The following is a 14869-nucleotide window of genomic DNA, read 5'->3' on the forward strand; positions in this document are numbered from 1 at the left end:
CTAAGGAAGTGCACTTTCATATTGTTTCATAATTTTATTTTCCAAGAATACTCAAGTGCACTTTCGTATTTTATTTATCTACATTATTTGGTTAGATTTTCAATATCTTTCATCTATGTTTGATTTTTTCATCTTTGTTTGAATTGTCTAGTTTAGTTATAGGTAACATGACTGACAACCAAGATCGATTGAGGCTCGATAGAGTGTCCCAACATGCATCAATTTGCATGGAAAAAGCCCAATTATCGCAACCACCGATCAGTGTTAGTTTATTTTATTCAAAAGTGTTAACTTCAAGTTCAAGTTTTTTCGGCTTCGTCTTCCTTAAGGAATATGTCACTTGTTGATGCACCTGCTATCAATGTTTCCATTCTTGAGAAATTTGGAAGAGGCTCGAATGATACATCACTGTTGCCTCTATATATGTGGACCATGCTGCTAGACACGTGTAGGATAGAGAGGTGAAATTTTTCTGCATTTATTCCATGAAACACATGTGTTATAATATTTGAACTTTCTGGCAATGATGTATTTATTGCAGTATCATGATGCTTTTAAACACACCAACCATTGTATGAAGATTGCAACGCTATAGCAGCTTGAGGAGCATTGTTTCAAGATGACATGCAACTATCTGGGCATGCGAGATTTATGCATGACCATTATACTTATAGTAACAATGGTATATTGTCAGTGTTCGTTGAGAGATGATACTCTCAAACACCATCTTTTCATCTTTCGCATGGTGAGATGTCCATCACACGAGATGATGTGCCATCCCTACTGTTGGACATGTGACTTCACAAACAAGAGGGGGTGAATTATGGGCTTTAGAAAAACTTGGATTTGAAAAAATATTTCAGATTGAAATCCAATTTTGAATTTTTTTTTTTTAATTTAAGCAGTAGACAAATAACATTACAGAAGATAAATTATGGAAAATAAAGAGTTGAAAGGATAACAGAAGAACACCATAAATTATACAGGTTCGGTAAAAAATGACTTAATCATGTCCCAAGAAGTGATCTTGAAAGTTAAGGGACAAAAAATGATATTTTGCCTCTTTCTCATTAATTTATTTTATTTTCTTTTAGTTTACTAATTAAGGTTTTTTAGAAAGTTGGGCTATTCTCCACATTGGGCTTCATTTATATTCTAAACTAGTAACAAACTCGTGCATACGCACGGGTTCTGTTCGGTTACGCGAATTTGGATACAGCATTTATTTTAAATAAAAATGTTAAAAAAGAAAAAAAATTAGATAAATAATTAATTATTTCATATATAAAAATATTTAAATTAATAATAAATTTTTTCCAGTAAACCATTTTTGGATTAAAAATATTTAATCATAAATATTATTTCTCGAATATAAAAATATTTAAATCAATAATAGATTATTTTACCGTATACAGACTTTATTTTTGTTTAGGTATCATTTACAAAAATATTTGGATCAATAGTAAATTTCGTATATAAAAATATTTAGATGAATAATAAATTTTTCCCGTATACCATTTTTAAATAAAAAATATTTGGGTCATAAATACCATTTTTCGTAAATAATAGATTTTTTTCCGTATACAAATATTATTTTTGTTTAGGTATCATTTACAAAAATATTTGGATCAATATTAAATTTTCGTATATTAAAATATTTAGATTAATAATATATTTTTTCCCGTATACCATTTTTGGATAAAAAATATTTGATCATAAATACCATTTTTCCATACAAAAATATTTAGGTTAATAATAGATTTTTTCCAGTATACAGACTTCAGTTTTGTTTAGGTATCATTACAAAAATATTTGAATCAATAGTAAATTTCTTATATAAAAATATTTACATCAATAGTAGATTTTTTTCCCGTATACCATTTTTGAATAAAAAATATTTGGATCATAAATAATATTTTTCGTAAATAATAATACAAATATTATTTCTATTTAGGTATAATTTACAAAAATATTTGGATCAATATTAAATTTTTGTATAAAAAAATATTTAGATCAATAATAGATTTTTTCCGTATACCATTTTTGAATCAAAAATATTTGAACAGAAATACCATTTCTCGTATATAAAAATATTTAGATTAATAATAGATTTTTTTCCGTATACAGACCTCATTTTTGTTTAGGTATCACTTACAAAAATATTTGAATCAACAGTAAATTTCGTATATAAAAATATTTAGTTCAATAGTAGATTATTTTCCCGTATACCATATTGGAATAAAAATATTTGGATCATAAATACCAATTTTCGTAAATAATAGATTTTTTTTCCATATACAAATATTATTTTTGTTTATGTGTCATTTACAAAAATATTTGGATCAATATCAAATTTTTGTATATAAAAATATTTAAATCAATAATAGATTTTTTTGGCCTATTCCATTTTTGAATAAAAAATATTTGGATCAAAAATAACATTTTTGGTAATAATAAAATTAAGAATTTTATGGTACAAAGACAAAAAAAACACAATTTTAATGTGGTGGCAAAAAATCAAATAAGGGTATTTTGAGCTTTTCCACAACTATTAATTTTCTTATATTATATATTGATAGATTTTTTTTTGGAAGAAAGAAGTGAGAAAGTAATGAAAGAGAAAAAAAATAGATAATTGAGAGAGATTTGATAAGTTTGATAAAATATAAGAATTGTATTATTTTAATAATAAAATTAAGAACTTTGTGGTACAAAGACCAAAAAACCACAATTTTAATGTCGTGGCAAAAAATCAAATAAGGGTATTTTGGACTTTTTCACACCCATTAATTTTCTTATATTATAGATTATGGATTGATAGTTTTTTTTTTTTGGAAGAAAGAAGTGAGAAAGTGATGAAAGAGAAAAAAATAGAGAATAGAGAAAGATCTGATAAGTTTGATAAAATATAAGAGTTGTATTATTTTAATAATAAAATTAAGAACTTTATGGTACAAAGATTAAAAAACCACAATTTTAATATGGTGGCAAAAACTCAAATAAGGCTATTTTGAACTTTTTCGCAACCATTAATTTTCTTATATTATAGATTGATTAATTTTTTTTTTGGAAGAAAGAAGTAAAAAAGTGATGAAAGAGAAAAAAATAGAGAATAGAGAGAGATTTGATAAGTTTGATAAAATATATGAGTTGTATTATTTTAATAATAAAATTAAGAACTTTATGGTACAAAGACAAAAAATCACAATTTTAATGTGGTGGCAAAAAAATCAAATAAGGGTATTTTGAACTTTTCCAAAACCATTAATTTTCTTATATATATTGATAGATTTTTTTTGGAAGAAAGAAGTGAGAAAGTGATGAAAGAGAAAATAATAGAGAATAAAGAGAGATTTGATAAGTTTGATAAAATATAAGACTTGTATTATTTTAATAATAAAATTAAGAACTTTATGGTACAAAGACCAAAAAACCACAATTTTAATGTGGTGCAAAAACTAAAATAAGGGTATTTTAGACTTTTCCACAACCATTAATTTTCTTATATTATAGATTGCAATCTCTCTCTAGTTTTAGAAAAATAATACTAATATTTAAAATACACAAATATCAATTATAAAAAAATATATATGTTTTCCAAAAATATAAAAATCATACACCTTTTTTAATTACAATAATATCAACTTTTAAAAGAGGATTGTGTAGTTTTTTTCAAATTAAACTTTGAACTACGCCCACGACTACACAATTTTTAAACTCGGAAGGATTTCAAAGGATTGTTCGAAAGCATTTACACAATCTCATAAAAGATAACGAATCAAATAACTTTGAACTACGATACTTTGACTTCCTCATTGCACTAGAGGATACGTAGGCATAGGATTTCGAAACCCTAACGAGCATAACAATAAATAAAAAACTAAAGTTTAATATGATTCTCGTTTAAAAAACTAAAATATCAATAAACTATTTTTTTAGGATATAGGTGAACTTACGTTTACCGTATCTTCAATTTAAAATCTATAAAACCTAAACCTAGAAGGGGTCCCCTTGAATACAAGAGAGATGAAGGGTTCCTAACACCTTCCCTCCGTTTAACCGACTCGCGAACGTATAATCTTGAAACTTAGGGTTATCCATTAAATTCCCTTCCCTTAGGACAATTGCTACAAAGGGGACGATGGCTACGATGTCTGAGGTAAGTGTCAAGCAACTTCATCTTCTTCGGGAACGACTTATGCTTCATCTCCTTCATCTTTTTCGCGTTTCTGCTTTAGGGTTTTTTTATTTGAATCTTTATACGCAGGATATGCAACACTGTAACGTGACTTTTCATCTTGGAGGCGAGTTTATTAGGCTAAATAGTGACGAGATAATCCATAGAGGGGGGTTGATTCAACTGTGTCTGGGTTACACATAGAAAACTGGACAATGGAGAGTGTTGAAAAGTTAGTGAATATATGGGGGTATAAGAAAGGGAGCTATAGGGTATGGACAAAGTTTTTGGAAATTGAGGAGGATGGTTTTATTTCGATTAGAAAAGATGATGATGCATACGATTTTGCTTCAATTTTTTTGCAACAGGTACTGATGGAGACATATTTATGGAACATGGTGTTGAAAACATATAACTTTATGTTAGGGAACCTGCTTATGTGAATGGAGTGACTGATGTTAATGACTTAGAAGAGGAAGTAATTGAAGGTTTGGATTGGATGATAGTGAAGATGACAGAGCCATTGCACTTTTAGATGGCTAACTTATACTATTTTCTGACTGTATAGAGAAAGGGTAAAGTTGAGAAGAAAGTAACGGCTGCATAGGTGCCAACTGTTGAGCCAACTAATGCACAATCTCAGCCAACTGTGAATAAAACTAATGTACAGTCTGAGAACATTCCTGAAGTTGTGAAAAAATATGGATCAAACTAATGTGCAGTCTGTGGAGCCAACAAATATGGAGCAATCTACAAACATTCCTGAAATTGTGCAAAGTCAGACTCATTCTTATGTTGTAGACACGAGTCAATCTCAGTCCAATATTAAGAAGGCAAGCAAACCAGTCCCTGCATTAAGGAGGAGGAGTGAAAGAGTCAAATTGAGCTGGTTTAAGAAGCCAATTATAGGTCCAGGATCAGTTGACCAACCAATTACAATAAGAGATCCTGAAGAAATAACAAGTGCTCATGAGTCTAACCTTGGATGTCCACTAGGTCTTTGAAGAAATGGAAGAAGAAAAAAAGCTTGATTAAGTAGTTTTAGTTGGAATGTGTTTTATTTTTTGCAACGGTTAAAAACTCCTTATTTTGTGATGATGGATCATATATAATAGTATTTTGCGCAAGGGTTTAAAAACTTCTTATTTTGTGATGATGGATCATATGTAATGTTTGCTATTGTTAAGAGTCTCACATCAGACAATATATGGCCTAAATATGTACTTATAAGTGGGGGTAATCCTCACCCTAAATATGCTCTTAACATGGTATCAGAGCCTCGTTTAAGATCCGGTGGACCACCTTCTATGGTTTCCGCTATCGGGCCACCCGCCATTTATTTCCACGCTCAAGTTGTCTAATCCTGGGCGTGGGGGGGGGGGGTGTGTTAAGAGTCCCACATCGGACAATATATGGCCTGAACATGTCCTTATAAGTGGAGATAATTCTCACCATACAAGCCGGTTTTGTAGGATTGTGTTACTCCCAACCACATTTCTTAACAGCTATCTTTATGATTGTAACAGACCTACAAGTTTGAATATGGTATCTTTAAGTTTGGTATAATTTGTGCAAAGGTATATTTGTGTTTGGTATCTTATTTTGTTTGTACTGATATAACTTCATAATTCAAACTGATACACATTAAACTGATATAGCTTCATAATGCAATGGTAACAAAATTATAATGTTGAATAGGAAACAATTTAAATGACACACTTTCCATTGATCCAAAACAGAGATACACATTCCATAAGAATAAAAATTCACCTAATTCATCATCCCACAAGAGCATACCACATCCATTCTGCAGAAATGTCTATCACATAAATTTTACTAAATCAAAATCGCATATAACTACAAATAATATCCAAAAATCCAAACACTTACCAATGAATGTCTGCATTTCCTGAATTTTCGTTTAGAGTTATCAATGGTGTTTGAAATCTGCATCTTCATTGACTCGTTACAGCCACAAGTTGGCAAGCATCGTCCAACCGAGTTTCCAATAAATGATGATTTTCTACCACCCATGACCTAGATACGAACACGTGCGGTTGTGTGAAGAAAAGGGGGTGAAGAACGGAGATGATGATAGGCGGCGATGGAGACAGTATAAAATGGAAGGAGTTGATAAGGATAGGTAAAAACCCTAATTTCACGTTCCTAGGTGAAAACCATGGAGGCACTGTAACACCCCAAATCTACCCCTCAATTAATAAGAGAAATCAGAGTATAAAACATCGAAACAAGCAACTAATTTGAGGCGTCACATATTCGACTTAAACAAAACCACAATTCATGCTCAAAATACATAGATACATAACACTTATATAAGAGGAAACTCATAATTCATCAAACATTTAAGTCCAAACAACTTCATAATATTGCAGCAGAATCCAGATAACAACACATATCTAAATCAACATATATTCTTGCCAACATGGCACAATGTGTCCAAAACGTCTCCACAAGACATAACATCAAAATTCAAGAAAAGACAATCAACATAAGACAAGACACAAGCAAGTATCGCAAACATCCCCCCCGAGTGCTACGTATCAGAGCATTGACACACCGACTCGAGCTATAAGGTACACGGCTACTCCACGTCGTTACCTGCACGTTACCAACAGAGGGTAACATTCAAACATAAGGGGTGAGATATCATTCATTATAAAGAAACGTATGATAATATTCAAAGCAAGAGAAAAGATCATACATTGGTCACCACTTCTCATCACAATACTCAATACAACGATTTCACATCACATAATCATTTTAAGAATCGGTAACAATGTCATCAATTCAACCATGACTATATGTACAATTCATAAGCAAGATTCCAACACAATCATAACAATCATCTCATCATCAAGTCATCACGTCTCAACAAACATATCTTCATCAAGTCACAATGCCATAATCAAATAAGACTCTATGCAATCTACATGTGACTCGACTTATGCAAATGCATGTGGTACCATTTGGAGTGAAACTCCCACGTCTCAAGATTTGCCATTGGGCACACCGTCGCTATTTGCCATTAAGGCCACCGTCGCTTTTTACCATTAAGGCCACCGTCTCTTTATGCAATGGATGTGACTCAATAAATGCAACATCCATACAAACACGACATTCACAATACATCACAAATACCGACTAAACATCATTACTTTTATAGTAATTCGCCACTTCACAATCACGTCGCTACGTTGCATCATCATACAACAACACACCACTTCACCACACAAATCATAACATCAAACAAATATATTTAAGGAAAACTTCAAAAAGGTTTATAAGGATTCCTAAATCATATTCATTAGAAAGGTCTCAATTATAGCTTCACATAGGTTCAAACGGCACTCAAAAACGAGTTACGGATCAAAAGATATGGCCTTTACAAAAATCTGCCAAAAATAGAAATCAGCAGGTCGACGCAAAAGAATGCATAGGTCGACGCAAAATGTTGCTGCCCCCCCCCCCCCCCGGGTATGCGCTCGCTGACCCATGAGTCGACGCAAGGGATGCTATAGGTCGACGCATGCTGAAGAAAAGTGGATTTTCTGCTGTTTTAGGCTGCTCAGGTCGACTCAAGCCTCTGTGTAGGTCGACCTATGTTGCGTAAAACTCAGGAAATCACCATTTTTCTTCCCTAATCCCCTCATACAACACCCATTAACCCACACATCATTTATACAACAATGAAAGCAATTTACCACACATGTAAGGTTCCTAAATTTATTTCTACTCATGGGTTTTCATACAAACCTCATCAATCATACTTAAATTCGCAATTTTATAGAAATATAGCATGAACCCTAACAATTTCTTTTCAATTTCTCACACAATCATGGATAACAACATACAATCAAAACCCCACCCAAAATATCATCATACATCCCTTTAGCATGAAAGAATCCCACCCTTACCTTAGGTTTTGGATTGAAGCCAACTCTATCTTCAACCTTGAGATTCTCCTCTTCTCTCCTCTCTTCTCTTCTTTCACCAAAAACCCCAAATGAACTTCTAATTTATATTTCCTCTAAAACCCTTGTTTTTAGTTAAACTCTTACTATCTTAAATTACTAATGGGCTCTAACTAACACCCCTCACTTACTAATACCGACTTAGGCCCAATAATCAACAACACTTACTATCTTATATTTATTTACTAATAATTCCCAAATAAAACAACATAAAATCAATTAAGCATATAATTAACACATAATTCACAATTAATTCACATAAATAAATAATTAAAGAAAAACGGTCGTTACAACTCTCCCCCACTTAGAATATTTTCGTCCTCGAAAATTACCTCAATCGAATAACTCAGGATACGACTCGCGCATCTTGCTCTCCAATTCCCACGTCATACTTTCACCGGTAGTTCCCGACTAAACCACCTTCACCAAAGCAATCTCTTTTCCTCTAAGCGCCTTTGTTTCGCGATCCTCAATCCTTATCGTCATAGTCTCCACCGTGAGATTATCCCGCACTTGTACATCATCCATATGAATTACATGCGAAGGATCAGAAATATACTTCCGAAGTTGCGACACGTGAAACACATCATGTAAATTCGAAAGATTAGGCGGTAAAGCCACTCTATACGCCACATTACCAACCTTCTCTGAAATCTGATACGGTCCAATAAAACGAGGAGTGAGCTTCTTCGACTTCAAGGCTCTCCCCACTCCGGTAACCGGCGTAACTCTCAAGAATACGTGATCACCAGCTTGGAATTCTAAATCTTTCCTCCTCTTGTCATGGTAACTCTTCTGCCTACTTTGCGAAGCCTTCATCTTCTCACGGATCAACTTAACCTTCTCGGTAGTTTCTCGAACAATCTCAGGTCCAAGTACTACACTCTCACCCGATTCATGCCAACACAACGGAGTCCTACATCTCCGACCATACAACGCTTCAAACGGTGCCATACCGATACTCGAATGGTAACTATTGTTGTATGTGAACTCTATCAATGGAAGATAAGTATCCCACGTATCTCCTTGCTCAAGAACACAAGATCTCAACAAATCCTCCAAAGATTGAATCGTTCTCTCCGTTTGACCATCTGTCTGAGGATGATATGTCGAACTCAACCTCAATTTAGAACCTAATGCCTCTTGCAAACTCTTCCAAAAATCTGAAGTGAATCTCGGGTCTCTATCTGAAACAATACACATAGGAACACCATGCAACTTCACAATCACACGGACATAAATCTCTGCCAACCTCGCAACTGGATAAGTGATGTTAATAGGTATGAAATGAGCCGACTTTGTAAGCCTATCAACAATCACCCAAATCGAATCATGTCCTCTCATGGTATTCGGCAAACCCGTTATGAAATCCATAGAAATGCTATCCCATTTCCATTCCGGGACTTCCAACGGTTGCATTAAACCAGCAGGCTTCTGATGTTCAACCTTCGACTTCTGACAAGTCAAACATGCATACACAAACTGAGCTATGTCACGCTTCATTCCGGACCACCAAAACAACTTCTTCAAATCTTGATACATCTTTGTAGCTCCTGGATGAATACTCAATTTACTCCTATGACCTTCTTCAAGAATAACTCTTTTCAAATCCACATCATCAGGAATACAAATCCGATCACGAAACCTCAACACACCGTGCACATCTAACTTAAAATCACCATTCTCAGCTTGATCGACTCCAATCATCGAATCAACCAATTTCATATCCAACTTCTGGGCTTCCTTGATACTATCCAGAAAATCATTGTTAATCTTCAGCATACCCAATCGAACACTCTTAGGGGTCACTTCACATACCAAACTCATATCTCGAAATTGCTCAATTAATTCTAACTCCTTAACCATCATTGCCGACATATGCAAAGTCTTGCGACTCAAAGCATCGGCAACAACATTAGCCTTTCCTGGATGATAATTCAAACCAAAGTCATAGTCCTTCAATAACTCTAACCACCTTCGTTGCCTCATATTCAATTCCTTCTGATCAAACAAATACTTCAAGCTCTTATGGTCGCTAAAGACTTCAAATCTAGAACCATAAAGATAATGTCTCCAAATCTTCAATACGAACACAACAGCAACAAGTTCCAAATCATGTGTAGGATAGTTCTTCTCATGAACCCTCAATTGCCTCGACACATAAGCAACGACCTTTTCATTCTGCATGAGCACACCCCCTAGACCCATTTTAGAAGCATCACAATAAACCACAAACGATTCTTCCGGATTAGGCAATATCAAAATCGGTGCCGACGTCAACCTTTTCTTCAACTCGGTAAAACTATCTTCACAAGAAACATCCCACACGAAAGCCTTACCCTTACAAGTCAACTTAGTCAACGGAAGTGCTAACTTAGAGAAACCTTCAATGAACCTTCTATAATAGCCAGCTAGTCCCAAAAAGCTTCGAATCTCGGTAGCCGACTTAGGAGTTTCCCATCTCAACACGGCATCAACTTTAGACGGATCCACGGCAATGCCATCACCAGAAATGACATGCCCCAGAAAACTAATTTCCTTCAGCCAGAACTCACACTTGGATAACTTAGCATACAACTTCTTCTCTTTCAAGACTTGCAATATAAACTTCAAATGCTCAGCATGATCTGATTCTGATTTAGAGTAAATCAAAATATCATCAATGAACACCACCACAAAACGATCCAGATACTCATGAAAAATACGATTCATGTACTCCATAAATACTCCAGGTGCATTAGTAACACCAAAGGGCATCACATAATACTCATAATGTCCATAACGGGTTCTGAAAGCCGTCTTCTGCATATCTTCATCTTTTACTTTAATCTGATGGTAACCCGGCCTCAGATCGATCTTGCTAAACACACGAGCACCAACCAATTGATCCATCAAGTCATCAATTCTTGGAAGTGGATACTTGTTCTTGATTGTCACCTTATTCAACTGACGATAATCAATACAAAGTCTCATACTTCCATCTTTCTTCTTAACCAACAACACTGGAGCTCCCCACGTCGACACACTAGGTCTCACAAACCTCTTCTCAAGCAATTCTTCCAACTGCTTCTTCAATTCGGACAATTCAGATGCAGACATCCTATACGGTGCCATAGACACAGGTCTAGTACCAGGTACCAATTCAATAGAGAACTCAACTTCTCTCTCAGGCGGTACATCAGGAATTTCATCGGGGAAAACTTTAGGAAAATCGCACACGACCTTCAATTCTTCTATGATCGCTTGGTTCTCAACAGACATTGATGCAACCAAAGCAAACACTTGAACATCTTCTTTCATCAACAAACGAAACTGTCTGGTCGATAACAACTCTAAGCCTTCCTCTTCAGGAGAAGAAAACCTCACAGACTTATCGTAGCAATTGATGTGAACACGGTTATGCTCTAACCAGTTCATCCCCAAGATCACGTCCAAACCTCTCAACGACAAGCACACAAAATCAACAAGGAAGTCTCTATCAAAAATCGACACAGGACACTTCAAACACACAAGAGAAGTGGTCACCGAACCCTTAGCCGGAGTATCGACAACCATCTCTCTGTTCATAGCAGACAACACAAGACCCAATCGATTAACATAATCAGCAAATATAAAGCAATGAGAAGCACTGGTATCAATAATAGTAATTAAAGGAATGCTATTAATGAAACAAGTACCTCTGATGAGTGAATCCTCACTAGTGGTCTGAGTTCCCGACAAGGCAAACACCTTTCCACTAGATTGCTCCTTCTTTGGCTTCTGACACTTGCTTCCAATATGTCCTTCTTCCCCACAGTTGAAACACACCATCTGCTTATGCTTGCAAGCAGGTGACGTATGTCCAATCTCTCCACAACGGTAACACCTCGTGGCATCAGCAGCACACACAGTACTCTTATGGCCAACCTTGCCACACTTGAAGCACGTAACACTAGCAGGTGCATCTCCCCCACTAGTTCTCTTGCCATCAGTGACTTTCTGCTTACCCTTTCCACTCGGAGCGTCATAAGGCTTACCACGACCTTGATAACCCTTTCCCCTCTTCTCACTTATCACACGATAATGAGCATTGTTGTCCTCTTCATAGATCCGACAACAATCAACCAAATCAGCAAAGATGCGAATATTCTGGTAACTAATTGCTTTCTTAATCTCCGGACGCAACCCATTCTCAAACTTAATGCACTTGGAAAACTCACCATTCGGCCCATCATAGTATTGGTAAAACTTAGCCAATTCACCAAACTTAGCAGCATACTCCACAACAGACTTGTTCCCTTGACTTAGCTCAAGGAATTCAATTTCCTTCTTGCCACGGACATCTTCAGGAAAGTACTTCCTTAAGAACTCCATGCGAAACACAATCCAAGAGATCTCCTCACCACTCGCTTCCAATCTCCTGCGAGTCTCTAGCCACCAGTCATCCGCCTCAACTGCTAGCATATGAGTCCCATACCAAACCTTCTGTTCAGGAGTGCAATCCATGACACGAAAAATCCTCTCAATCTCCTTAAGCCATGTCAATGCGCCATCGGGGTCATAAGTTCCCTTAAACACAGGAGGGTTCTCTCTTTGGAAGGTAGCCAAACTCCGAGAAGCAGCACTCTCTCCACCATTCGGTTGGTTCTCCAAAGCTTGAACCATTGCTTCCAAAGCAGCAGCTATCGCAGCATCATTCCTTCCCTCCATCTCAACTCTTCATCATAACAAAGAAACAGTCAGCACAAAACAACAATACAAGATTGTTAGACCATACTACGACACGACACTTGGCCGGACAGACCGACCTGCTCTGATACCACTTTTGTAACACCCCAAATCTACCCCTCAATTAATAAGAGAAATCAGAGTATAAAACATCGAAACAAGCAACTAATTTGAGGCGTCACATATTCGACTTAAACAAAACCACAATTCATGCTCAAAACACATAGATACATAGCACTTATATCAGAGGAAACTCATAATTCATCAAACATTTAAGTCCAAACAACTTCATAATAATGCAGCGGAATCCAGATAACAACACATATCTAAATCAACATATATTCTTGCCAACATGGCACAATGTGTCCAAAACGTCTCCACAAGACATAACATCAAAATTCAAGAAAAGACAATCAACATAAGACAAGACACAAGCAAGTATCGCAAACATCCCCCCGAGTGCTACGTATCAGAGCATTGACACACCGACTCGAGCTATAAGGTACACGGCTACTCCACGTCGTTACCTGCACGTTACCAACAGAGGGTAACATTCAAACATAAGGGGTGAGATATCATTCATTATAAAGAAACGTATGATAATATTCAAAGCAAGAGAAAAGATCATACATTGGTCACCACTTCTCATCACAATACTCAATACAACGATTTCACATCACATAATCATTTTAAGAATCGGTAACAATGTCATCAATTCAACCATGACTATATGTACAATTCATAAGTAAGATTCCAACACAATCATAACAATCATCTCATCATCAAGTCATCACGTCTCAACAAACATATCTTCATCAAGTCACAATGCCATAATCAAATAAGACTCTATGCAATCTACATGTGACTCGACTTATGCAAATGCATGTGGTACCATTTGGAGTGAAACTCCCACGTCTCAAGATTTGCCATTGGGCACGCCGTCGCTTTTTACCATTAAGGCCACCGTCTCTTTATGCAATGGATGTGACACAATAAATGCAACATCCATACAAACACGACATTCACAATACATCACAAATACCGACTAAACATCATTACTTTTATAGTAATTCGCCACTTCACAATCACGTCACTACGTTGCATCATCATACAACAACACACCACTTCACCACACAAATCATAACATCAAACAAATATATTTAAGGAAAACTTCAAAAAGGTTTATAAGGATTCTTAAATCATATTCATTAGAAAGGTCTAAATTATAGCTTCACATAGGTTCAAACGACACTAAAAAACGAGTTACGGATCAAAAGATATGGCCTTTACAAAAATCTGCCAAAAATAGAAATCAGCAGGTCGACGCAAAAGAATGCATAGGTCGACGCAAAATGTTGCTGCCCCCCCCCCCCCCCGGGTAGCCGACCCATGAGTCGACGCAATGGATGCTATAGGTCGACGCATGCTGAAGAAAAGTAGATTTTCTGCTGTTTTAGGCTGCTCAGGTCGACTCAAGCCTCTGTGTAGGTCGACCTATGCTGCGTAAAACTCAGGAAATCACCATTTTTCTTCCCTAATCCCCTCATACAACACCCATTAACCCACACATCATTTATACAACAATGAAAGCAATTTACCACACATGTAAGGTTCCTAAATTTATTTCTACTCATGGGTTTTCATACAAACCTCATCAATCATACTTAAATTCACAATTTCATAGAAATATAGCATGAACCCTAACAATTTCTTTTCAATTTCTCACACAATCATGGATAACAACATACAATCAAAACCCCACCCAGAACATCATCATACATCCCTTTAGCATGAAAGAATCCCACCCTTACCTTAGGTTTTGGATTGAAGCCAACTCTATCTTCAACCTTGAGATTCTCCTCTTCTCTCCTCTCTTCTCTTCTTTCACCAAAAACCCCAAATGAACTTCTAATTTCTATTTCCTCTAAAACCCTTGTTTTTAGTTAAACCCTTACTATCTTAAATTACTAATGGGCTCTAACTAACACCCCTC

Source organism: Vicia villosa, linkage group LG3 (assembly GCF_029867415.1).
Source record: "Vicia villosa cultivar HV-30 ecotype Madison, WI linkage group LG3, Vvil1.0, whole genome shotgun sequence".
Classification (NCBI taxonomy): Eukaryota; Viridiplantae; Streptophyta; class Magnoliopsida; order Fabales; family Fabaceae; genus Vicia; species Vicia villosa.